The 25543-nt window shown below is 46.4% G+C and overlaps 1 protein-coding gene across 5 annotated transcripts in view; it reads left to right on the top strand.

Annotated features, from left to right (window-relative positions):
- Positions 1-25543, top strand: part of numb (NUMB endocytic adaptor protein) — a 50450-nt gene continuing 24907 nt past the window's right edge. For 2 of the 5 annotated variants that reach the window (XM_086182688.1, XM_086182686.1), the window contains exon 1: positions 3-173. The gene's annotated coding sequence lies outside the window, so the exon portion shown is untranslated. Of the gene's footprint in view, positions 174-25543 lie in introns of all 5 variants that reach the window. The other 3 variants (XM_086182689.1, XM_086182687.1, XM_086182690.1) reach the window with 2 other exon arrangements.

The raw sequence follows: 25543 nt of genomic DNA, 5'->3' as shown, positions 1-25543 counted from the left end.
TTGGTTGAGTCTCCGGGTCGCAGCCATTCAGCGGCGGTGGCTGAAGCGATTGGACTGCGAGCGTCTCTCCCGACACATTCTGTGGAATTTGAATTATTGTAGTGAGGCACGATTCGTGAGAAATAGGTGACGGCTCCAAGGAGGCTTCTTCCCGGCGACAGCGGCGAGACGAGGTGGGTGAAGCGGCCGGCGCTGGTTTGTAATTAGCTTGTTAGCTCCGCGGGCTAAGCAGCACTAGCTTGTGTTTATCGGATGCGGCGCGGCTCTGTTAGCTTCCAGGCTTCTTTCTCCCCCACAGTCCCAATTATGACATGTAGCTCGCTTGAAAACCCGACCACATAACAGCAGAAAGAGCACCAGGAGGCCGCTGCTCTGCCGGCAGGAGAGGTGCCGGTCTACCCCACCGACTGCGCCAGGAATCCAGGTAGCTAGCAGGAAAGTGGCTAGTGATTCTCAACTTACCTGGTCAACTTTGAGAGGTGAACATTACTCAGCGAGATAATGAGCCTGTTTCCGTCTAAATGAACCGGTGGCTACGAAGTGACACCTTAGATGTGATGTCACGTTCGGGTGGATGTGTTGTGTAATACCCTCGTCATTATTCCGGTGGAGTAGAAACGCTGCTCGGCGCCCGCCGGCCGGCCAGCAGACAGGTTGGTTCCCCCAAGATAAACCGTGACTCACCGTCTTCACGGTCTGGATCGTTGTGTCACGGAGCCCGGATTCGCTCAATTGCTGGACTCGGTAGGAGTTTGCTTCTTGGGCTCTGGTCCCTGATCAGATCAACACACAGGTCAGGTCACCTCGCACATGCGCACCTGAGCCAGGTGTCTTATGTGATCGACACAGCAGCACCCACGTTCGTGCAGGACCTCGCGGCTGCAGGTCCACTCGGGTGCCCCCTCCAGCCTTTGTCTGAGGTGGTGTGAGGTTTGACAGTTGAGTCCAAGAGCTGTTTATCTGTGAGAGGCGCGTGTCAGTAATGGAGGATGTTGGTCATTTGAAAAGAATCATGAGTGTGGGTCGGATGTCCAGTTGTGCTCAAGTTCCTCCATCTTTGCTCATCGTCAGTGACGAGAAAACAACAACAGAAAAGAGTTTGAAATGAAGAAACAAACTCATTCACAGCTTTCCAGTATCTAGAAGCAGAACTGGTACCAGGTATGGACCGCTAGCCCAGCGTGGGCCTCCCTGATGGCAGCGCTCATTGTGCTGAATAATCATTCTTTCATTTCATCTCCAACGTGTCAGACAGCAGTGACAAATCCATCACGTGGCCCACCAGACTCACTGTTATTGATGGTTCCACTCCTCCAGAGAAAATTGATGACAATTTAGTCTAAAACTGTAACGGATGATTAGCTTGAATATTCAGAGTGATTCCCTTGGTAGGCTAATGGTTCGAGGGTTTCACAGCAGCTTCTAAGCGATGGATTGGATCTGTCTGGGCCACCTGAGGGAAGACCGCTTGTCTGAAGGGACAGAAGGACTTTACGATTTGCTGGTTTTGCTGCTGAAGATCTTGAGGAGCTTGGCTCTGCTCAGCGCACTGAACGAAGGAGGCCACGTCGGCTCTGAAGCCAAACCCACGGCGTGAGTCTGTCAGCTGCCTGAGCGAGGAGGAGGGTGCAGGAGCGAGTCTCTGTCCCCGGCTGTGGGTGAAACCAGTGCTACTCTCAGCACTGCTTGTTCGCTCTATTCTTCACAATGGAGAGGCTCTTTTTTTGAAAAGAGATTTTTTTAAAAGCAACATCAAAACCTACTTCTTTTGTTGTGGGGGGGGGGTGTGACGCACATCGTGCTTCATTTTATTTGTATGAAAAAAGCCGCATAAGCATGATTGATTTCTTGGCTGCGAGCTGAGCATGTGAAGACCCGGTGGTGACGCAACACGAGTAGATCAGGTTGCTGCGCGATGATGAAGCAATCAATGTGTCTCACTTTTGTACCCTGATAGCTGCCACACTTCCAGCTACACCTGGAGGAAGCAGAATCAGGGTCGATGTCCATTTGATGACAGGAGTCAGACACGGAAGCCGGCGGCTCTCCTGGCCGCCAGCTCTCCTCTCCTATTATCATGTACTTTCAGCTGCGGTTTGATTTGAACCATTTATAGGTTGGGACCGCTGATGCCGTTCTAAGAACACGACCTCTTTATCGTATGTGTGGATGTCGGCGAGCTTAGGGCACGAGAAGGCGTGATTTAAACACACCTAATCTCATCCTGCTTTAATGGCATTATTATCAGAGAATGAATGTCCCCCGTTTCACTTGAGTCCATCACGCACACAAAGCCTGAGGAGGTCCAGTAGTGGCATTTGTCTGTCGCCGTCCTGCTCAAATCTTCAACACCAGGGGGTCGCACCAAATCACGGTTCAGTGAAGGCGCTGCTTGCAGTCTGGCGATTTCTCGCTGATGAGGCTTCTCTAGGTAGCGGTGTGACTTGAGGAGGATTGTTTTTACAAATGCGCATAAACTTTTCTGCTGTGGTTTAAGCAAGAAGGTGATCTAGAGATGGGGTGATTCCCAGGGGAAGGTGGGAAAGGTATTCCAACAATCCCTCAGTGAGCGTCATTACGCCCGGTGGTGCTCAGGCATCAGCAGAGAGAGGCCAAACCCTCTGTACTTAGACCTTCACGCAGCCCCGGGTCCTGAGCTGATTGGGACCAGATCCAATGGAGAAGATTCAACCACACGGGAGGTTTGAGAATCCGGATCTGAACTGTGCAGCTGACCTCATTTCAACACGGGAAGCCTAAAATAGGTTCTGTGTAACTGCAGAGTTGGTTTGAACTCGTCTTTGATGAGGGTAAGCAATGGGGGGGGGGGGTGTTGTCGGCCATCCCATTTTTAAGAGATTGAAACTTCGTGGACAAAATGACAAACCCATCGAAGCTATGAAGGTGGAGGAGCCTCGTGCACCTCCACCATTTACAGGGCGTTTGCTCACTCGTCTGCAGTTCCGGCAAACTGGCTTTTGTCATGACACAGTTCCACAAGTCTGCTGGTGCTGGGGTCTAGACCCGGCCCGGCTGGTGACACTGGCACCCATTAAGCTGGAACCTGAGCCGGTTTCCATCAGCTCATTTTGACGCACATTTCTCAAGAAATTCACCTCTTCATCCCCTGCTTTCAGCCTCAGGAGGAGGAAGTGTGTGGCGCCTCAAACACACCATGGCTCGGCGTTGAATCCTGCACAAGGAGTGTTCACATGGTGTTCCCATCGTTGATCAATGTGATGCCACAACCACTGAGCAAATGGCTGCCCATGTTAACCAGATCATTGTTTATTCGAGTTTTGTTGTCTTCTGTGTTCTGCATGCGACGCATCTCTGTGTTAGAACAATAACACGACTGCAGAACACGTAGCCTCAACCACAATCCTCGTACCTGTAGGCTGTTCCTTCATAGCTGTGTCAGCGCCCATTTCAACCTGAAAAGCAACAGATTATGGGTGTATCTTAGTGCTTTGAAAGCAATTCAGAGAGTGTGCTCCCTTTGGGACCATATCTTTAGCTCTTAATTAGGTCCAAGGGGCTTTGAGCTCCTCACCTTGGCCCAGCTGTTCAAACTGTGAGGTGTGGGCTGCTCGCTGTATTCAAGGAGTTGCCTTTCAGGTTGCGTCTGTATCACTCCTCCCTGGGCATGGTGTTGGGCTCAGGGAGTCCTTTTGTCTCTCAGTCCCCCTATATAGAATGATACCTGAGCCTGCTGGGCTGGAACAGCTCATGCTTTATTCAGCCCTCTGATCTCTGCTTTAATTACGAGTGACCCTGGACAGAGAGACTGGGGTGTATCTCACAGGGTGGGAACTTTGTACCAGCTACCGTTGCCAGCTAGCATGTTAATTCCTTGTGCTGAAGTATTTGTGTCACCTCACAAACAGACGTGGATTTATAAAAATGTACTTTAATTATAGCCACGATTGGTATGATACCGTCTGAGATTTGGGTCACTACTCCCCCTTCATGGGGGAGCCTCCCACTGGCTGTGGTTAAGATCGTTGCAGCTTGTGAACAGACTTTAGCACTCCTCCCTTATTTTATCATCAGGCATACAACTATTATATAAGCTACTGACTTGACAGCAGAAATGACATATTTGGGGTGCAGTCGTCCCCCATGGAAGGGGTTTTGTTTGTTTCTTGAGGGTTTTCTTCTTCCACAGCCTCAGTCTCAGTGTGGTTGTCTAAACACTAATTTATGTACGAGTGTGACTTGAGGCCACCTCCCATAATACATGCATCATTTCTGTTATACGTGTGTCATACTGGATGTGCATCAGTGTTGCTGTGGCACTGGTTTCCCTGTAACCACACAGCAGCTGACGATGCAGTGGCGACCCAACAAAAGGTTCAGAGTCTTTGACCTTGCTTGCCAAAATGAAAGTGTTTATTAAAGATTCTGCAGTGCAGACAAAAGCCCACATTGTGAAACATGTCATCAGTGTCTTTGACCAAACATGCAGATTGGTGGGAAGCTCATCCTCTGGCAGCACACTGCCCAAAGCTGATTTTATTGATGTATGCACATCAGTTTATTAAAATAATATTCATGTCCTCTTGAGCCTGCGGGGTCCATTTTCTCCCTGTACTGGACCAGAGTTCCGCTGTAGCCCACTCCTCCCCTCAGCTGAAATGAGTGTATTTGTGACTGCTGCTGTCACATCCATCTCACTTTCTTCCATCTCTGCCACATCGGCCGAGTTCATTCATTTTTAACGCAGTCAGACTGTTATAATACACCGATCTCAGACCTCTCAGCTGTAGCAGGAAGCAACATGTCCAAACGCTCTCGCAAGAACTGATACAGGCATAACAAAAAAAAAAATACAATCAACTCACAACACAGATTTCATGGACTAGAACCCCAATCTGTGCCTGCAGTTCCCCGTGTTGGCTCACATGCAGGCTTCCATCCCTATGATGGGCAGCAGAACATTTCCATCCACCTCAGTTGGCCAGAGAGGAATTGAAACCTTTACATCAAGATTAGCATGTCTGAAAGATGAATCATTTTTTTGACCAAAAAAACCCCAAAACCAACATGAAGAGCTGGAATATTGATTTAAAAAAAAAAGAAAGGAAGTATCTTGGTGCTTGGCCATATTGGTACCTTTTCCCACGGCGAGTACCCTTGGCAGTCGGTGCATTAAAGGTTATCGTGGCCGCAGGGCAAGAAAATGAGAACTGCTCCCAATTTCAGTTTTATGCTTTGTTCTATCCAAGGAAGGTTGATAAGACAACACTGAATGCTTGCCTTAGGAGATGTTTGGATGGTTGCACAGCATATTTTTAAGAATTGAATTGTGTGACTATTTGTGACTCGTCTTGATGTCTTTTTTTAGTTTTGCTGGCGCTGGTAAAAGCACACTGCTAAAGAGTTAGTCTAATAACAGTTGTGTTGTTTTCAGAAATAGGGCAGTATGGAACTTGTAGGAGAGGTGCAGGAGAAACATGCAAAGACCATGACAGCGACGTCAAGGGGAAAGCAGGAGAGTCTTCAGGAGCGAGAGGAGCAAGGTGGCTGTGCCCTGCCGCTGTGATGTGGTTGGATACAGTTTGGCTTTCATTATTTAGCTAATGCTATTGCTGTAGTGGTCTCTGGATGTTAGCTAATGCTACTGCTGTAGTGCTCTCTGGATGTTAGCTAATGCTACTGCTGCAGTGGTCTCTGCATGTTAGCTACTGCTACTGATGTAGTGGTCTCTGCTTATTCACCAATGCTACTGCTGTAGTGGTCTCTGCATGTTAGCTAATGCTACTGCTGTAGTGCTCTCTGGATGTTAGCTAATGCTACTGCTGCAGTGGTCTCTGCATGTTAGCTACTGCTACTGATGTAGTGGTCTCTGCTTATTCACCAATGCTACTGCTGTAGTGGTCGCTGCATATTAGCTAATGCTACTGCTGGAGTGCTCTCTGCATGTTAACTAATGCTACTGCTGTACTGGTCTCTGCATGTTAGCTAATGCTACTGCTGTAGTGCTCTCTGGATGTTAGCTAATGCTACTGCTGCAGTGGTCTCTGCATGTTAGCTACTGCTACTGATGTAGTGGTCTCTGCTTATTCACCAATGCTACTGCTGTAGTGGTCTCTGCATGTTAGCCAATACTACTGCTGTAGTGCTCTCTGCATGTTAACTAATGCTACTGCTGTACTGGTCTCTGCATGTTAGCTAATGCTTCTGCTGTAGTGCTCTCTGCATGTTAGCTAATGCTACTGCTGTAGTGCTCTCTGCATGTTAGCTCATGCTACTGCTGTAGTGCTCTCTGCATGTTAGCTAATGCTATTGCTGTAGTGCTCTCTGCATGTTAGCTCATGCTACTGCTGTAGTGGTCTCTGCATGTTAGCTAATGCTACTGCTGTAGTGCTCTCTGCATGTTAGCTAATGCTACTGCTGTACTGGTCTCTGCATGTTAGCTAATGCTACTGCTGTAGTGCTCTCTGCATGTTAGCTCATGCTACTGCTGTAGTGGTCTCTACATGTTAGCTAATGCTACTGCTGTAGTGGTGGTCTCTGCATGTTAGCTAATGCTGCTGCTGTACTGGTCTCTGCATGTTAGCTAATGCTACTGCTGTACTGGTCTCTGCATGTTAGCTAATGCTACTGCTGTAGTGCTCTCTGCATGTTAGCTCGTGCTACTGCTGTAGTGCTCTCTGCATGTTAGCTAATGCTACTGCTGTAGTGCTCTCTGCATGTTAGCTAATTCTACTGCTGTAGTGGTCTCTGCATGTTAGCTAATGCTACTGCTGTAGTGCTCTCTGCATGTTAGCTCATGCTACTGGAGCTGCTTAAACGCTCTCTGCATGTTAGCTCATGCTACTGGAGCTGCTTAAACGCTCTCTTTAATTTCTGAGATGTCGACTGACTAAATCAGGAAATACACCATAAATTTAGCTTTTGTGTATCAGCACCATCCTTGGTATCAGCACCATCCTTGGTATCAGCACCATCCTTGGTATCAGCTCCATCCTTGGTATCAGCACCATCCTTGGTATCAGCACCATCCTTGGTATCAGCTCCATCCTTGGTATCAGCTCCATCCTTGGTATCAGCTCCGTCCTTGGTATCAGCACCATCCTTGGTATCAGCTCCATCCTTGGTATCAGCACCATCCTTGGTATCAGCTCCATCCTTGGTATCAGCTCCATCCTTGGTATCAGCTCCATCCTTGGTATCTCAGAAACAAGCTCTTTTCCTTCAGTGTTGCACCTCCTTCTAGAGCTGACTCTTCTGCTGATGCGTGGTGTACTGGGAGGATTCTTCTGGCTCATACGGGTCTACTTGGATCGGTACTGGCTGTTTTGTAACTGCAGTTTTCCTGATCCATGTCCACTGGCTACTGTGTTGCTGTTAGATAACTCTATGATTATGAGTGGGCAAAAGATTCGGTGATTACTGTCAAACCCAATGGTATTGATGTATTTGTTGTGTTTATAACATTGTAGTGGTAACTACAAATTTATTGTTGTGGTTTATGGAGGCTTTTGCGTCACTGTTATTGTTGACAATAGAAGAGGAAGCATCACCGTTGCCAGTGCTGCTGTCTCGCCTAATCAATCACGAACGTTGCCAAGAAAGATGTCATTTACTAATGAGCTGAAGACTGTATTCTGCATTCAGAGAAGCAGCTTAGTGAAGGAGAAAATGTCCCACTGGTTGGGGAGGCTACACATGTAGATTTACTTTGTTTCCACGTTCCTCTCAGACATGGTGGAGTAGAAGAGGTGGCTGAGCCTCCTACCTGGACAGGAAGGTGTTATCAGTGTAAAGGGCTGGCGCAGAACATGTTTGCTGGGCTGCAGCGCTGCTTGGAGCACTGCAGCTTTTTGTTTCCCCTGAATTAGAGGGGCAGGTGTGTGAAGCAGCATGTGCACATTTGCTCTGCGAATGTTGCATATGTTTCATGGCAGTGACCGAGAAAACGTGTGACAAATCCCAAGATGCCAACTAGCAGGTTCACACGCTCCACACCATTGCACCATTCCTCCACCATCAAGCAGTCTGCGGAAAGGGATGTCTGGCTTGTGAGAGTGCCACTGTGCTGAGTCGACAGGAGGGGAACAATGGCTTTGCTGTGCTGATTGTCCATTTGGCCGCCTTCATGCAGCATTTCAGCGAGGGGCACCCTCGGCTTTTGGCGCTGTGAGCCTTGTTGACCGGGCCTGTGCCTGCTGGTCACTGACCCGTTGTGCCCACAGTGCCTGCAGCTCGTCAGGCCTCCGAGGACTGCCGATTATCCCACAGTAATTGGTGCCTGGGCTCCGGCTGATCAAAGGTGCCCAGTTGATTGTGAAGCCCTGGTAATTTTCCATCCTCTGATGCTCTGCAGTGCTTGTCTGCATGGCTGTTCGTCTGTCTACTAGCCTGCCCAGACACGGTCGTTGGCCAAGGAGGGAAATGCTCGATGTCTGGGGCTTAATTATCTCTGCTTCTCTCATTAGGAAGACTGGGCAGGGCTGTCCTCTCCTTGCTCTTTCCAATAAATCTTTGTTAAATTGAGTTTAAGGATGTGGAAATATGGGTAGAACTCAAAATCCTCGGACAATGTATGAAGTTCAGTCCCTGATGGTGTCCAACACCGTGTAGTTTTTCTGGTCCTGTTCCGGCTGTCCTGCTTCTTTATCACCCTCATGCTGACTGAGGGTGGAGAAAATTCCCATTTTTGGCCGCAGAGACGGAGACCACCACCTGACTGACTGGCTGAACTGATGCCAGTGTTTAGTTGATCAGCTTTGTACCTCACAGACCGGGATCTTCCTTTCACATGGGAGGCACCATCAAACCTGGCCTTAGCAGCTCTCCTAACCCTGAAGGGTGCAGCCTGTTGGTCTACCAGCGAACTGCTGATGCATGACCAAGTCTGCGTTGTGTAATCTCAATGCCACAGATTTAAATCCAATAGATTGGCTGCATTTTCACAGATCCGCCTACTTGAGTCAGTACTGGGCCCATGATTCTGGCGCTCACTGATAGTAGTGGGCTCTTAACTTGTGCCGGGACTTTGTTGAAAACGGGATATCATGAGAAGTTGTTTCTTGGTTCAAACCCTACTAAAGATAGACATGTAGGATGTGTGTCTGAACTGATCTTATGGTACTGGAATATTGTTTTGTCACAGGATGTCTATATCAGTAGCCTCACTCTGACTCGGGTATTATCACCAGACAGGTTTGCACTCATGGGGTGTGAATCCCTCTCTCTGCTGCCGACTCGTCTGCTCACACAGTTGCTGTTCCTTCATCCTCGGTTTCATTTTTAATCAATGAAAGTGACGTCATGTGACCCCCGTGTTGCATTCAGTGCAGCTTACCAGTCAGACAGCTGCAGCAGTGCTACTTTCCCCCTCACAATCAACTGTTTTTTTCCTCTCCAGATGGATGACATATTTGAATTGAGAGTATTTGTTGACAGCCCTGCATCGCTGTATTTCCAGATGCAGTTCTCTGTTCTTACTAATCTAATTGAGCTCCACAGCTAACACAATTCCAGCCTTCAGTCTGTACTAATCAGAACCATATTATTTACTTGGGGATGCATACATACACCATATATCTTTAGGATTTAAGTTGCAATGTCATTTCCTAGAAATGAAGTCCTGTTCCAGCCCTGCCTGAGCTGCACTATAAATCTGCTGGGTAAACAGCCAGGTAGCAGTGGCTGTCTGGTTTAATCTGTGGTACAATTTACTATGCTGCAGTCATTCTGCGTTTGACAAATAGCCCAACCAAGACACAAGAAGACCTGCGCTCAGGTACGTGAACAGCATTCCTGAAACAAGTCAGCAGCTCAACAGCTGCAATGAATACTCCAGCTCCATTTACATGTGCGCTCACAAGACCGGTTTGGTTGGCTGGCGCCTGACGTCAGGACGACCTGCATTGCGTCACGTGGAGTCCTGGTACTCCTGAATCTTCTTTCCTCCTCTGAGATGAATGAAAAGCAGCGTCTCCACTCCAATATCTGGTTGACAGTTAATCAGGACCGATCAGCATAGTTTAGTTGAAAATTAAAGTGTGTGTGTGTGTGTGTGTGTGTGTGTGTGTGTGTGTCTCATGTTGGCACCTTGTGTGTGTGTTTTTTTTGTGTCTCAGCCAGTTCAGGGGGGCAGTGTAATGAATGCATGTCTGTTCGCTCAGCATGACGTTCCTGTTTCCTCCATCCTCTCGTCACAACTGCTGCTCGATGCTGTGTCTCTCCCTCCCTCCCTTTCTCTCTCTCTCTCTCTCTCTCTCTCTCTCTCTCTCTCTCTCTCTCTCTCTCTCTCTCTCTTTCTCTCTCTCACACACACACACACACATAATAATTCTCTGGTTCTTTACCAAACCTAACCTGAGCCTAATTCTTACCTCAACCCTAAAGTGAAGTATTGCCCGTCAAACAGGCCTTTCGAAGTGTCCTCCCTTGACTTAAGTCTCCTGACTCTGGTGGTTAACTGGGTTTCAGTCACACACAGTTGGTGCCAACGAGCACGCGACCACGTGGTGGTGTTTGAATGATAAACTGTGATATTGACACTGACGCTACAGCTGGAAACACAGCGTGGGTTTCCTGCCTGATATTGATTCTTCTATTTTCCAATTTCCATCTCTCATGGAATATTTTATTCATCTGCTTTCAAATCATCTTCACGCTGTCACCTCCTCCATCTCAGTCTCTGCTTCTGTGCTACTCTGTCTGTCACTTCTCTGGCTTTGGGCAGGTCTATAAGTGTCACATATGTTCTCAAGTGTGTGCTGTTTGTGATGCACAAAGTGGGTGTCAGTACTAGAAACCAGCAGCACTTTTTTTTTTCTTTTTTTTTCAAACCCTCAGCGGAATACATTTCGCCTTTAGCTGCCTCTAGATGATGATGATGATGATGATGACACAGAAGAATGAGAGGCCTTCATCACACAGTGAACGGCCGTGACACGCTCTCATTACCTTTATTGGCTGTGACATAAGCCACCTTCGTTATTGGGCTAAAGCTGGATGATACTTCACTTATACTGTACTTCACTCACCAGTTTTAACAAATCATCCAAAAATGTTTTTTTCTGTTTTTCTTTGAGGAAAGTGGTTTCAGGGGTCTGGGAAGGATGAGAAGAACACTTCACATAGGTGTCATGTTTCTATGGCAACAATATTGTAAACATATTTCACCATCAGCGTCAACCTTAAAATGGTGGTTCTCCATATTTTCTACCATTGAGCGCAAGCATACTGCTGCCAGCGCCCAGAGTGACAGCAGGCGAGCGAGGAGGATGTGTGTGCGTGCTACGATCTGTCTGATAAAGTGAACTGATGCACAGAATGACATCCTCTGTCGTTTCATTGGTTACCAGGGTGACAAGTCTTGACCCATTTTCAGCGAGCCATGTGATTATTTTCCTGAACAGGCGTGATGATACCAGTGCCTTTCTGGAAAACTTCAGAGTTTGTTTTTTTTAAGCTAGAAGCGCTGCGATTAGCTGTGCAGAATTTTGAAGTGCGGTGAGGTTGTGTGTGGATGTGGGCTCGAGTCACCCCCAGCAGCTGCCGTGACGGCGCTGCCACATTAAAGCAATTCCTAAAAGGGCTGCTAACAGCCACTGACGGCTCCATTTAAGATTCTCTTTCTGTATGAGCACCACACAGGGAAGAGAAAACACCCCCCATCCTGTTGAATCCCACCGGACAGGCTCGGAGCTGCCGCATTTGGGGGAGAAGTTAATTGGCTCCGATGATTTTCCTTTGTAGTTTGTCTTTGTTTCTAAAACCAGTTTTTGTTTTGTTTTTAGAGTCCTGATCGTATAACAGTCGGCAGGTTTAACCAGTGTTGATGATAGCTGAGCGTTTGTCCGTGGGTGCCCTCTGCTGATGCTGCAAGTCAGCGCCTAAGGTGCAAGAGAGGAGAGGTGAAAGATGAGAGGACTGGAGGGAAGACGACCGGCAGAAACCTCCAATGATTTGGGGCCATTTAAGAAATACTTTGGGATCACTTTGTCTCGGTGGCACAGTGCAAAGGCGCTAATGTGGCTGGTGTTTTAGGTTAAAAGTAGAGGGAAAGCAATTGCTGCCATTTATCATGATTGTACTCACTAGAATTTGTGAGAATTGATGTAAAACAGAGGCAGCCTATGGTCCGGAGCAAATCCACCATGTCTTTCGCAGTTGTACTTCACTTATATCAGTGTTTCAGCTGATGTTGGGAGAGTGATGCAGAGGGTTGCTGAATGAAGCCTAGACCTGCTTCAGAGTTTGCGTCGTTAAGTTAAACACCTGGTTCCCTCCTATCTTCCTATCATCTACACCCACTGAACGCGGCCTCCAATACCTGAATACCTTAAGGTGCGACATTTAAATGAGGATTTTTTGATGGGATTTTGTAACGTTTAACTTTGCGGCTTTTATTTATGACTCAAACAAAAAGGAGGAAATTGTCCTCCTCTGTCTTCACTCGTCCTTACGCTCCACTCTGCTTCTGTTCAATGTCAGCTCGGCCGTGAGAGGTTAAACTTTGCCAGGCCTAATATTTTTTTATTTCACATAATTTGTGTATTATGTGGCTCCTACTGGTAAGGAGACTCTGGAGAGTGTAATCGATCCGTCACATACAACTTAAGGTTGTTCAAAACGCTGCGTCTTGGGGTCAGGTGGTATGGCAGCCAGGGATTGTGACTCACTATTGTTGCATGGTCGTTTTTGCATTTCAGTCTGACAACACTGTGCTAGTTTACAACCTGAAAAATACAAGTTTGAAGCACATTGCATGAGCAGTTGTTACAAACCCCCCCCCACAAGCATACATGGCTTCATTTTGAAAAGGGAAGATCAGAGTCTGACTTGTGACAGTGTTTGAATAGTAATGACTGCAGCTCAAAGCAACACACGAGCGAGGAATGTCCGTGGACTCTTTAGAGCGTGTCACTGAAGTGTAGACAACACTATCTTTGGTATTTTATTTTTCTCTTCTGCATCAGCAGTTCTGCAGGAAGAGCAGTCTGGTGCCTGTCTGGTTTTATGTGCCTGTCATGCATGCTAACCAGCGCTGGCTAGGACAACAAGACCTGTTTAACTAGACAGAGACGGTGTGTCTTTCTTGCCTGTGTTGGATAGGATACCACACAACTGAAGCCATTCTTCTCAGGGAAATAACCTTTGAATTAGATGTTTTTCAGGGTTCTACCCAGATGTATTTGTGGTTCCTCATGGAGTGTGTGCGAGTTTAACAGTGTTCTCAAGTGTGATAGTCTCTCTACCCTCTCACGAAGCCACGCAGACTCTCCAGGCTCAGTGTTCAGTCCAAACAATCGCCGTGGGATTAGGATGCAGGAAGTGTCAGCGATCACTTGTGTTCTGATGGATTAGTTTGCTGTTTATATCTCCACAAACAACCTGAGGATATACACGACCATCTTCGACAAGCTCTGTTCCCAAGAGACTCTTTAACAGTGATAATGCTCACTTTTTTTGTTGTTGTGAGCCAACCCTCAATGGGATTAATAAATCACGTATTAACTGCACTTTGCTGGTGAATATGTAACAGGGGCAGTATTTCCCCGCGTCAGTGCTGTGCTGAGAGAGAATAGAGAGCAGTATTTTACGCGGTTACCCCACGTATCCACTTCTCTCCTAATGATCCCCGAGGTTCCTTAAGAATAAGGGATTAATACAGAGGAAATCTAGTGGTCTTCTCACTGGGGAGAGTGGGATTTCATCCGTTGTGTTTGTGTAATGTGGAGGAAAAGCAGGTGAAGTTTTATTCAAGCGTGTTTCCGTATTTGTTTTCAGGCTCTCTTTCCTGCAGTTGTGCTCTGTGTGTGTGTGTGTGTGTGTGTGTGTGTGTGTGTGTGTGTGTGTGTTTATGTAATGTGAGTGATATCAAGGGGACAAAGTAAACATGCTTTCCATGAGTAGCTTTTTTGCTTGAAGGTTTACTCAAACTTTCCATACAGTCAGGGACGGCGTGCTTGAGTTGAGTCCGAGTGATCACCTCCCAGCACATTAGGCATCGGTCCGCAATGGGCTCATCGCTGGAGTCCAGTAGTGATTCTTCTCAGCTGGGGAATCAGGAACGCATGGCTGTGTTAGGTCAGTCGTGATGGTAGAAACTGCCTGAGTGGGTTTACATGCACAGTTGCAGTTGAGCTGCGACAATGCTGCTGTCCCACTATGAACAGGGAGGAACCCACGTCTTCACGGATGCATGCTCACCTCCAGAACATTCAGAGGAGTTTGCCCCTCTCAGCTGGCAGCGATCATTTTTTCATGGTTAATCTTCTGGGTCACATATTTGACTATTTAGCAATCAGCCCCCCTGTGTGATAACAGGCTTAAATTAAAGGATTATTAAAGAAAAAAATGAACAAATCCTTAAACTGAGTCAGCATCTAACTTGTCTCCCCATCTGCCCAGAAACGCATTGTTTCATCTGCTACTTTGTTACATCCTCTGACTCTTCAGGAGCAGGATGCAAGGAAGCTAACTTGAAGTAAAAATGCCAGAGTGATTTGATTCCCACCCTCATTTCTAGTTATGCTAGTCTGGATTAAAAGTATGATTTCAAAAGGATTTACTTGTTTACATGTATTTTAAGTTTCCAATGTAATCAGACTAACAAAATAAGACCTTTTCTAACTTCACATAAAGTAGTGACTGTGGTAACTGTGGCTAGAGATGGGTATTATTAGGATTTTATTGGTACTGATATCAGTACCAATATTGTTTATTGATACGACACTTCTCTGACATGACACTGATTCTGCTGCAGAAAGTAACGACTTCACATGGAAAACTGTAAGAAACAAAAAGGCAACAAACTTGGCAACTCAGTGTCTCAGAATATTCGTTGAATGCTTAAAAAAGGAGAATTTTTTTCACCCCTCCCGACTTTTCTTGATGTCTTGTGATTTCATAGCTGTGACATCACCTGAATAAACCGCCAATCACACTACTGTGCTGTGATTCCAGCTACATTCAGATTTAAAACAACTGCTGAGAGAGAGGGAGTTCAAAGCCATGGTGGAACTTTCTGACGTGCTACTCACGTCTGTGTGACACCAGCGGCTTCAGCATCGTTGGGGTTCGGTTGCCAGCTACACTAGATTGAATTAACGTGGCACGCCATGAACACTGATTGTTAAGGAGCTTATCGGTACCTCAATACTGAGCCAATCATGAACTGGTACCAATTAAGACCAGTAGCCATCCCTACTCATGGCCTCACAGAGACAGAGTGGGTACCTCCCTATTGTGCTCGCAGTCATAAGTTTGCAGCAGCAAGTGACAAATGTTAAGGATGCCTGCTTGAGTCCCTGTCTGGCCATGTGGTGGAAACGAGGCCAGAGCCTGACTGTGGACTCGGCCTGTGAATCATTGCCAGGGCATGCCTGAGGGGAGATGATACAGTGACAGTGGAGTGCCAGTTGCCACCCCCCAGTGCCAGGGTACTGCCATTTATATTCAGCCTCAGCTGTTGCCCTAAAGGATGCCTGGCTCCCAGTTTTGAATGGCTGTCTGGCTGCTCTACTTGCTGTTGGGTAGGGCCCTCTTAATACCACGCCTGGCCACTCCTAGATACATGCACACAAACACCCGCATGACCATATACAAACCCAAGATCCACTCATTGTCCTGCACAGGGAGGTGGTGGGAGAGAGTAACTCAATATCCCTGTTGCAGCAGTCTGGGTCCAATTTTCATTCTCTGTCTCGACCTGTACCCCGGTCAGCCGTGTCATATTCAGGAAACGGGGGTCATCATGCCTCGCTGGGGGCAGGGAACAGATTGAAGGACTCAGAAATGATTTAGTGGCAGGCAGGCAAGCTGCTCGTGAGCCATGCAAACAGTAGCAAGCACTCCTACTCCCACGATTTCCTTCCTTTACGGACAACCACCCATTTGTACTGAGCTCTCTCTCCCTCCTTCTCTCTCCCTCCTTCTCTCTCCCTCTCTCCCTCATCCAGCTTCAGATGCTGAAGTGATAGGGTTTGGTGAAAGGTGCTTGAGTTACAGTGTGGACACGAGTGTCAGTGGATGAATTGATGGTTACTGGGGCAAAAAGGTAGCTGTGAAAAATATCTTCCCCTCCTCAAGTAAAGTGTCCTAAGAAGCAGAGTATTGTGATGGGCTCTATTTTCAGACCGTCCAATCCTGTTTAATGGAGGACTACGATCCAGTTCCGCGAGGGCTGAGAGGAGTTACATCACTGCTGGGCAGCGAGCATAACGGACAGAGAAGTTGAGTTAGTGGTGAGGAATAAAGCGGAGTCTCCGTTTGGGGATTAATGTGGGTTTTAGCCAGATGCCAAAGGTGAGCCTGTGGACCCTACACAGCCCATCTGCAAGCTTTTAAACAATGTGTGCTCGTGAAAGCCGGGCAGACCTCTGATTTATTTGCACACCTGAGGACTCAACATCCCTCCAAGGCTGCTTAACTGCGTCAGTCTAGCACAGCTAATGCTGGTCCTCCTTAATGGCAGCTTTTGCAGAAGTTGTAAAACACAAGCATGGCAGCACGAGATGCTCGAGTGCACAACGGTTGTTGTGAGATATTTTGCGAAGGAGTCACACGATCAGAGAAACGGGGTGTCAGCAATGGAAAAGCAACATGGTGGTTGACGTTTATCCAGGTCATAAGATAAGATGAGATAAACCTTTAATCGTCCCACAGTGGGGAAATTTACAATAATTAAGGATTAACCTCTTTAATTTGTCAAACTGCACTGCGCTCCACTTGAAACAAGATCTCTAAAGGCATGAAGTGGTGTGTAGATTAAAAAGTTTTTTAAAAAAAAAACATCTCATGAAGTGAGGTAGTTAGCAGGTCAAAACAATGGTCATCCATTCAATTGTTGATGAAAGATCGAATCGCCTACGGAACAAGCCTACTAAGTGTGTAAAATCAGTTCTTCAATATGGCTGCCGCAGAAAAACGGTGCTGCTTGGCTTCGTTTAGAAGCCGAGCTACCAGTGAGTGGAGCGAGAGTGATTCTGGCCACAGGGTCACAACTGGATAAAGAACAGGTCTGTTTCCTGCTCCAGGTTGTGACTTTACTTCCTCTAAGACTTGGAATGTGTGAAACTGAAATGCTGTTGTTTCAACTAAAAAGTAGACCGCAGGATGCTTTAGGCGTCTTTGACTACGTAAACAAGTACAACTTCAACGTGAGCTTTCAGCCATCAGTCCAATTCACCCTGGATTCATCTGATGGACACAAGACTCACCCCTCGAAGCCCCAACGTCAGGTTACCACTTCTGTCCGTCCAAAAGTCAAACACTTGATTATCTGTTGTAACTGCAGACAAACAAACTAAAAACAAAAAAATCACAAAATCCTTTTGTTTAAAATCTGGAACCTGCAAATTTTTGATTTTTTTTTTTTTTTTTTTTTAATTTTGTGAAACGAATGGCAATCTAAATGCCTGGCAACACATTTTCTCTCAATTAATCGATGGGTTGTTGCAGCTCTACGTGACAAATGTCCTTCAGCACGTATTTGAGTCTGCACTCCAACACACGCTTTATGGCCATCGTCATTTGACTCGGGATCAGACGTTTATTTGTCTGAGGATCATTAACTGGCTGTCTCACTTGTTACCACCATCGTCACAGTTCCCTGCATGTTTTCAAAGTGCTGACTGAATGTGAACCTTTAGACAAAACAAACCTGGCTCCATTTTGGGCTTTTTTGTTGTTGCTTAAGTTGGATTCTCTGAGTTAATTATGTCTTTATTAACAGTGGAAACCTCTACAAAATAAAAGCAGACAAAAAAAATAAAAAGAAGTCTGCTTATTTTCCACAGATGCCAATTATTTACAGTTAATAATGACAGCATGCAGCTGTGGAATCTGTCCAGTGACACTGAAGTTCCTCCATCTGGGTCAACTCACCAAATTGGCCCTGAGTGCCAAAATGTGATACAGTAATGAACTTGCTCCTGATGCACATGACCCAGAATGTCACATTTCAGGGGTTAGCATTAACAAAGCGAACAGCAGGACGCCCAAACACACATCCTTTCTCTTGTTACTTGGATGGTGAACGTCAGTGTCAGCGGTCGTGAAATCGATTGGTGCCTTGAGCGATGATGTTGTGAATTCTGCAGTTCCAAAACCAAAAGACAGATCAGCTGACAAACGGTTTCCTTGACGTCATCACCCAGGATAACCAGGCAGAAAGTAGCTTGCGATGCTCTCATGGATCTCTTGGGACCACCGTGATCTCGTGACCTTTGAACCTGATCTTGGTCTCGTAGGTTGACCAAGACATTGAATTCTCTTACATTTAGAATCCTGTGCTTCACCTGGCTTTCATTTTGAGGCTTTTGCTGTCAGAAGTGCGTTTTCTTTCGGCACCCATTTTACATAGGCATGCCAAAGCACAAACCGGGGTCTGGAAAATTGGATTACCACCGTAACTGCATTTTTCAAATTCTCTCTTCATAAGGCCTTTTGGGGGCAGAACAGAGGCACCAACACCCAAATCAGCTTGCTCCACGATAACATCATCTCAGCCGATGGGCTGGCCTGGCCTGGCGTGCTCTGCATTGCTGATTTCTGGCCTCAGTGATTGAGTCTGTCTCCCTGCTGATCTCCAGGTATAAACTCATGCAATCCCCTGAACAGAGCAGTAAATAGGATGAAGAGTATAGGATGGCGCAGTGGTGGGCCCAACCATGAAAGGAGACAGTGGGGCTTTTTGTCTTGAATTGCTGGTCATTCTCTCCCTTTTGGTCTTCAGCTCTCACGCTCGCCTGCTCTCCTAGTCTCTCGCTCCCTCCCCCTGCCTCCTCTTTGTAACCCAACCGCTGTGCTCATCCCTCAGATCCTTCTGCAAGGATTAATCAGTTTTCCATTCCTGGAGAGATTATTCAAATACTGTTACATCCAGGGCCAGTAGCGGCACTTCCTCTCTCCCCACTTCCCAAGGAGCAGCACAGATGGAAGGAAAAAACACTGTTATTTCTCTTTGTCTTGGTTTCTTTAGTGTCGGTCTGTCCTGTGTTGCTGTCTCCTCCATTCTTGTCTTTTACACACATCCTCTCTGTGTGGTTGCCACCACAGTTGCCTGAGTGCTCAGCACCGTGAGCATGTTGATGATAGTGCATGTGATAGTCCTCCATGCTTCATTCACTGTTGCTTGTTTTTGTGTAGATGAACACAGGCAGCGTATAAATGGCACTTGTGTAATTGTCCTCATTACTGCTGGTTGAGCAGCCAGAGCAGCTCGCAGCAGCACACAGGAGCTGTGACGGCCCCAGCAGGGCTCAGGGCTGTTTTTGCTTTCTTACACCAAAGCCTTTACCCTCCCACCTGACTCTCCTCCCCAGTCCCCCTCCCATTTTCCAGCTTCTCTGTGCTGCTCTGTCTTCTACCCCACCCCATTTTTTGTTGTAGTTTTAACATGGTCAGTGTAAGGGTATTTCAGTTTTGAGGCTGTAAAAGCCCACCTCTGGAATGTTGGTGGATTAAGATGAACTGGGCTGTCGGTCAATAAAACTGTGTTTGCGCCCTGTGATGCAGCTTGTAGTTTTGTACTGTAAATATCCATTTAATTATGTATATTTTATTCATACAAAGTAAAAAGTGTCTCCTGAATAGAAGTTCACAGACTTGGTTGCCTATGTTTCACTGGAATTTATAATTCTTTGAGAAAAATGTTATTTTCTTTTAAAAAAGCATTTGTAAAAGTCAGGGGTTAGTCTAGACCTGGACAGTAGCAGTATTATTGATGTTTCGGTCAGAGACACTTCATCAAGAACTGTAATAAAACTGTTCAAGGGTTCAATAGCTTCACTGTGGTAGGATGAAAGTGTGCCATCCATGTTTCAGATCATATATCTTGATAAATAGAATTAGGTCACGCACAACAGGGCTTAACGCTTACGTTTCCCCAAAGAGCAAATGTGGTGGGAGCATATGAAGACATTTTTGGGTGCAATGTTACCTAATAAAGCACCTGGGGGACTTGTTAACAAGCCAACCAGTATAATTTATTTTCAAACAAGGCATGAGTTTTGAGCATTCGGACATGTGGGTGTTACTGTAGCGCTCACAGCTCCAGCATCAATGCGTGTTGATTTTACCTGCAGTTTTGTGAAGTTGCTCAGACTTTGCTGATTTGATAATTCTCTTTTGGTTTGTGCTTCTGTCACGTGTACGTAGAGCTTGTTGTTTGTCCTTTCCTGCCTGTTAGAAGAGTTCGAAGAAGAAGAAGAAGTTCTTTGTCACAAGTACAGCATTCAGCAAAATGTCTGCATTTAACCCATCAGGGGTCACCGGCGGCGCTCAGGGACCAACTCCAGATCTTCTGCCAGCACCTTTTTCAGGGGCACTGACAGGAGTTATAAACTTAGCATACATATGTTTGATGGTGGGGGAAACCCACATGCTAATTCCTACTGCTGTGAGGCAAAAGTGCCAACCACTGTGTCACCGTGCTGCCAAAGTATTTGGACCGAGTGTTTTTTTTTTTCTGAAAATGGACAGATTCCCCATGTCACTCCTCTGGGTACTCCTGTCTGACTCCACGAGTTGTGTGCATCATGATGCACCTTCTGTCAAAAGCAATTTTTGTGTGTCCTCCATGGAGCGCCAAGTCACGTGTGCTGCGGTCAGCTCGGCTGCTACGGCACGGCCATAATGCGTCTCAGTTGTGCCTGCTGACCAAAACCTGCTGCGTAGAGGATGGACGTAACAGCATCGCAGGTGGAGCCTGATGGAGGCAGTGGCGGACTGGCGAGCATTGGTCAGCCCTGTGACACTCATCTTTGTTGGGTGAAAAAGTGGTGGGTGATTTGGCCGTGTTTTTCTACTTGCACATCGGCTCCCAAGTGCAGTTTTGCATTTCAAACACATCCACTTTTAGTCAGAAATGCGAGTGAAATGCTTGCGCTGTCGAGCCCCGCACGAACAGCCAATCACTGAGGTATTTGGTTCGGCTGCACCATGGACAGTGACACAACAACAGTCAATGGCGTGAGTGAGAGAATGAGGGCAGACGGGAAGGAAACACCTGTTCTTCTGTTCTGCTCCATCTCAAACCCACAGGTAAATTCAAAATGGAAAAGTTAGTTTTTATACTTTTTCTAGTGGCTTTAATTCAAATATAAATCACCAACATGGACACGACATGTTCAGTACATTGCTAAGCCCGATGTTCCCTGAGCTTGGGGTTCAACATCACATGTTGAAATATGTGCAGGAACACATTACAATGTGAAGAAGGGTTATGACTCACGTTTCTCAGTGGGGAGATGGTGCTCCTGTGCCATAAGCTGTTATTGTCTCTTGGTCCAAAGACAAGAATTCTTTCTATTTAAACGGAGTCTTGATTTTTTGCCTCAGTACACCATAACTACACTCTGCCTACAGTGGTCCTAAACCGATGACTTTGCCATATTTCTTCCTGTTATCCATCCCCTTGTTGCTTCCCCTCCTTGAGGTCATAAGGTTGCAGTGGTGGTGCAGTCTGCCACAAATTCCAACTAGAGAAAGTTTACTAATTGATTGGTCCTGCCTCAGTATTCCTGCCTCTCAGCTGCCTCGGCTACGCCGCTCCATCTATTTCAACCTCATACTTTTCTCCATTTCAGTTACCCCCCCCCCCCCACCCCTGCTTTTTACCTCTTTGTCTCCACTCCCTATGTGAAGTAAAGTGGCTCCATTTTCATGTTTCTTGCCTTTCTTTCTGGCTCATGGCCCAATTCAGGGGTTAAAACCCACCGCACATGACCCATGCCAACCCACCTGCCAGAACCAGACTTTCCCCTTCGCTGCTCAGTGGCCCCCACCGGGCCATGCTGCCGAGTCTGGAACCCTGTCACTGTTCACCATCATGTCAACACCACACACACTGAGCAGCCTGATGATGGCACTTACAGCTAATGTGCACCTATTCTGTAATGTTTGGCAATTTACATCCCTTCTTTACACTTGGACTCAATGGCAGAGTTTGTCAAAATAACCCAAAAATAAAGCTGGGGTTTATCAGGTCTATTTACTAAACCTTTTATAGACACTCGGCCTACCAAAGCTAAGTAGTGTCAGATTAGGAGTGTACTCAGGTCCAAAGCAAGATCAAGGAGTTGTGTCAGATGATCAGTGCTAGTCCAGGTCAGCCCTGCCAGGGTGCAGTGTTATCTCTTTTAATTTGATGGGCATTGCATTCAGGCCTGCTTCCACAGTGTGTGCTTTACCAAAGTTAAGAATTGCTGGTACGGAAGATTAAGGCAAATGTAGATTCATCTTGGGTCAGTGTTTCAGTCAGAAAAGGGTACAAGGGTTAAAAAGAACTACAGTTGTAGTTCTAAGCTGCACTTTGGCCCCCTCGGAGCATAAAACACTGCTATCATCATGCCAGGACCTCTGATTCCCTGCAAGCACTGAACATGTTATGTTACATGAACTCTCATCACATTCCTGCAAATGATTGCATATGTTGTACACCCACTTGCATATGCTTGGCTGAGCACAAACATTCACCATAAACAGACACACTGCTGTCTTCCCCGTCAACATGTGAATATGCGTGTTCATTTTTCGCTCTCACACTCTTGCAGGCTGAGGACCTGAGAACCTTTGTGCCGCTACTTTCTGAGCCGTTTGTAGCGTCATTGAATTAGGCGGTGAGTTTCGTGAGGTGCTGTGAGACCACCTTGTGGGTCGTTACTGAACCACCACTGGCCTACGAGGTCGGTGACATGAATCTCAGAGTATTTGGTGAGTGCTCCTGGGCCTGGTGCACGTTCTTCACTTGAGTCTGAATCAGGCTACGTGATCTCAAGTTGTTCCTAACAACCTACTGGCAGTCTTTCTTCAGCAAACCATATCCAAAACTGACCTTTAAAAAAATAGATAAACAAAACGGAGAGCGCTCCAGAGTAGAGGGTGAGAATTGTCTATCGATAGTCCTGTAGACATGTAACCACCGGTCGCTACAGTTTGAATGTCCATACTGTTGCTTGTGAAAGAACTGTTTTTGTAGAATTGAAGAACAAGTCTTTTCCCAGTGTCTGTCTCTCTGGTCACATTTTAGATTTGCGTTGTGCCAACACAGGAGAGACGTCTGGCCCGGCCTGTTATCACTCTGCTACAGCAGAGAAAAAAAAAACGCTGTGCAGTGTTTGTACTTCAGTTAGCCAATCATAATGGTGACGGGTGGCGCTCACCTCAGCCAGCAGCGATACCCTCGCACCACAGTAATCAGAGGGCCTGCTTACATCCGCAACATTGTTCCTCTAAACCAGGCTGTGTTAAAGCCTGTGCTTCCTAGGGGTGGGAATCTCTGGCCACCTCACTGTTATAATTGTTGTAATGCGATTACGAGTCAGACGATAAAACGATTAACAGTGCGCCTTTTTTGTGATCAATAGTTTGTCAGTTTTTTCATGCATCATTTATTCTATAGATGTTTTCTTGTCACTCACCGTGTGACTACTAAAACAAAGCGTATTTGTAATGATCCACAATTGAAATAAATCAGAAACCGAGGAATTTACTTCCATTGGAAGGTTACATTTACCAACATATTATCCATTGCACAGAACCAGCAGGAAGAGTGACGTGCGCCTGTAGTAGCATGTAGTAAATTAGGAGGAGGATTTGGGATTCGCTTTGCCTTTTCTGAGTTGTGTTGAAAATTAGTTATCATCTGCTCCCCCCCTTATGAATGTGATACCTCACCCTAAAAGCACCCTGAAGCACTCTCAATAAGTTCTCACAGCTGCTGCACTTCTTTGTGACTCCAGGATGCAGAAGGAGCCAGCCACATAAACTCCAGTTGGAAGTTAGAACACGCGAGTTTCCAAACTCTGGAGTGCAGCGTTGTCGTAATCCAGCTGTACGCTCAGTAATCCAGCAGCACTTTGATTTGGACTGAAGCAAACCATAACACTTCTGGTTCAGCGCTTGTTCCTGTAGTGCCGAGCGTGACCAGCTGGCGCATTCAGTTGAACAAAGTCGCTGGTGTGTGCTAATCGTGGGCATTGGGAGTGTTTTGTGCCACATGATAACTCGGATGATGATGACTCCGTTAGAATGATGATGCTTGGTGAAGTTGCAGCAGCTGAACGTTCGTAGTTGACTGGTATGGTGCAGTGTTGCAAGCGTCGCAGCAGCTTCCTTAGCTGCCCTTTTCATAACTTTAAAAATAGTTTGGTGGCTCCTCCCACTCCTACGTAGCCAAAATAGCGACCTTTGAGGTAGAGAAGTGTTGAGCGTTTCACAGTCAACTTTTTGACAACAACTAGAACACAAACCAAGCACCCATAGTGCACCACTTGTTGGCCAACGTGTCAGTGTGAATGCACTCAAACTGTCAGGTGAAGGTACTTCAGAAGTACATGACACTGCTCCCAAAATCACAAACTAGTTTTCTTGAAGATGTGTTGAAAAACCCCTTGCACTTGGTGATGGTTGTCAAGGTGACGGCATTTACGCCAAATAAGAGCCTAAGACATTGGAAAGTCCTAAGATGAGCTGCTTCATACAGTCCAGAGCAGCAGACAAATGCCTTTTCCTCCTGCTCCTCCTCCTCTTCACTCTGCAGACTGGAGGCACACAGCCTGTCACTGGCGCTGCAGCGAGCCCAAATATGATATGACCTAAATAAATGAGTGTGTAATGAGAGAGCGGGAGTGAGGGATGAAGCAATATTTTTCCCTCTCCCTCACTCCTCTTGTTTCCAAACACTTCGCTCTACTGCAGGCTACAACATGTGCTTGTGTTGAGACGCGCACACACACACACACAGACACACACACACACACACACACACACACACAGCATCATACACTGTTTTGATTGTCTGATGGATAGCTCACCTTGTGAACCCGGGCCAGGCCGTCCTCCAGGGTCATGCTTGTGTTTTTGTGAGTGATGCTGTTGACATCAGATTGAGAGGTGTTGGCTGTTCCACACAATAGCCAGAGTTTCCATGGCAGACTGTGTGGGAGAAAATGAGCTAAAACCAAGCAGCCATATCCCAAAACTTTTATTTGGCGGCTGCCTTAACCACATTAGTGCCCATTTGGCCATGTGGCCAGCAGCCGTTCAGAAGCTGGACATGGTTCCCAGGATGTAGACGGCTTGTAAAACAGCCCAAGAGCAGGTTGAGCTTTGTTAAGTGTCTCTGTATGAAGGATCCCGAAACTGTGGGAATATTCAAACCATGAGGGAAACTTTCCATGGGAATTGGTGGAAATAAACTGGTCATTTCAAAGTGATTAAACAGCATTTTGCTTGTTTTCTTCAGAAAAATACAAACATTTTGGATTTTCATTCGCGGGTATGCATGCAAACATTTGCAGTGCACTTTGAAAAACTGACATTTCTGACTTGGTAAGGAGAATTTTTCATCGATTAACAAAAACATCAGTGCTGAATTCATCATATCCAGGTGACATAAATGTCATTGATCAAATTATTGATCCCAACAGTCTCAAAGGGACCTGACTCTCTGGAACACTTGTGTTCATAGCCTGAGCTGCACGTTTCAATACACATTCCAAATCACCCCCAAAGCTTATTCCTGCTCATTCCAATGGAAAGTTTCAACTTTTGCAAATGAAAAAATATA

The sequence above is a fragment of the Aulostomus chinensis genome, chromosome 17 (genome assembly GCF_037954235.1).
Source record: "Aulostomus chinensis isolate RoL2024-O1b breed Wild chromosome 17, RoL_Achi_v1.0, whole genome shotgun sequence".
Lineage (NCBI taxonomy): Eukaryota > Metazoa > Chordata > Actinopteri > Syngnathiformes > Aulostomidae > Aulostomus > Aulostomus chinensis.
Note: the sequence above shows the minus strand (reverse complement) of the source record. Positions and strands in the feature narration are given on the sequence as shown.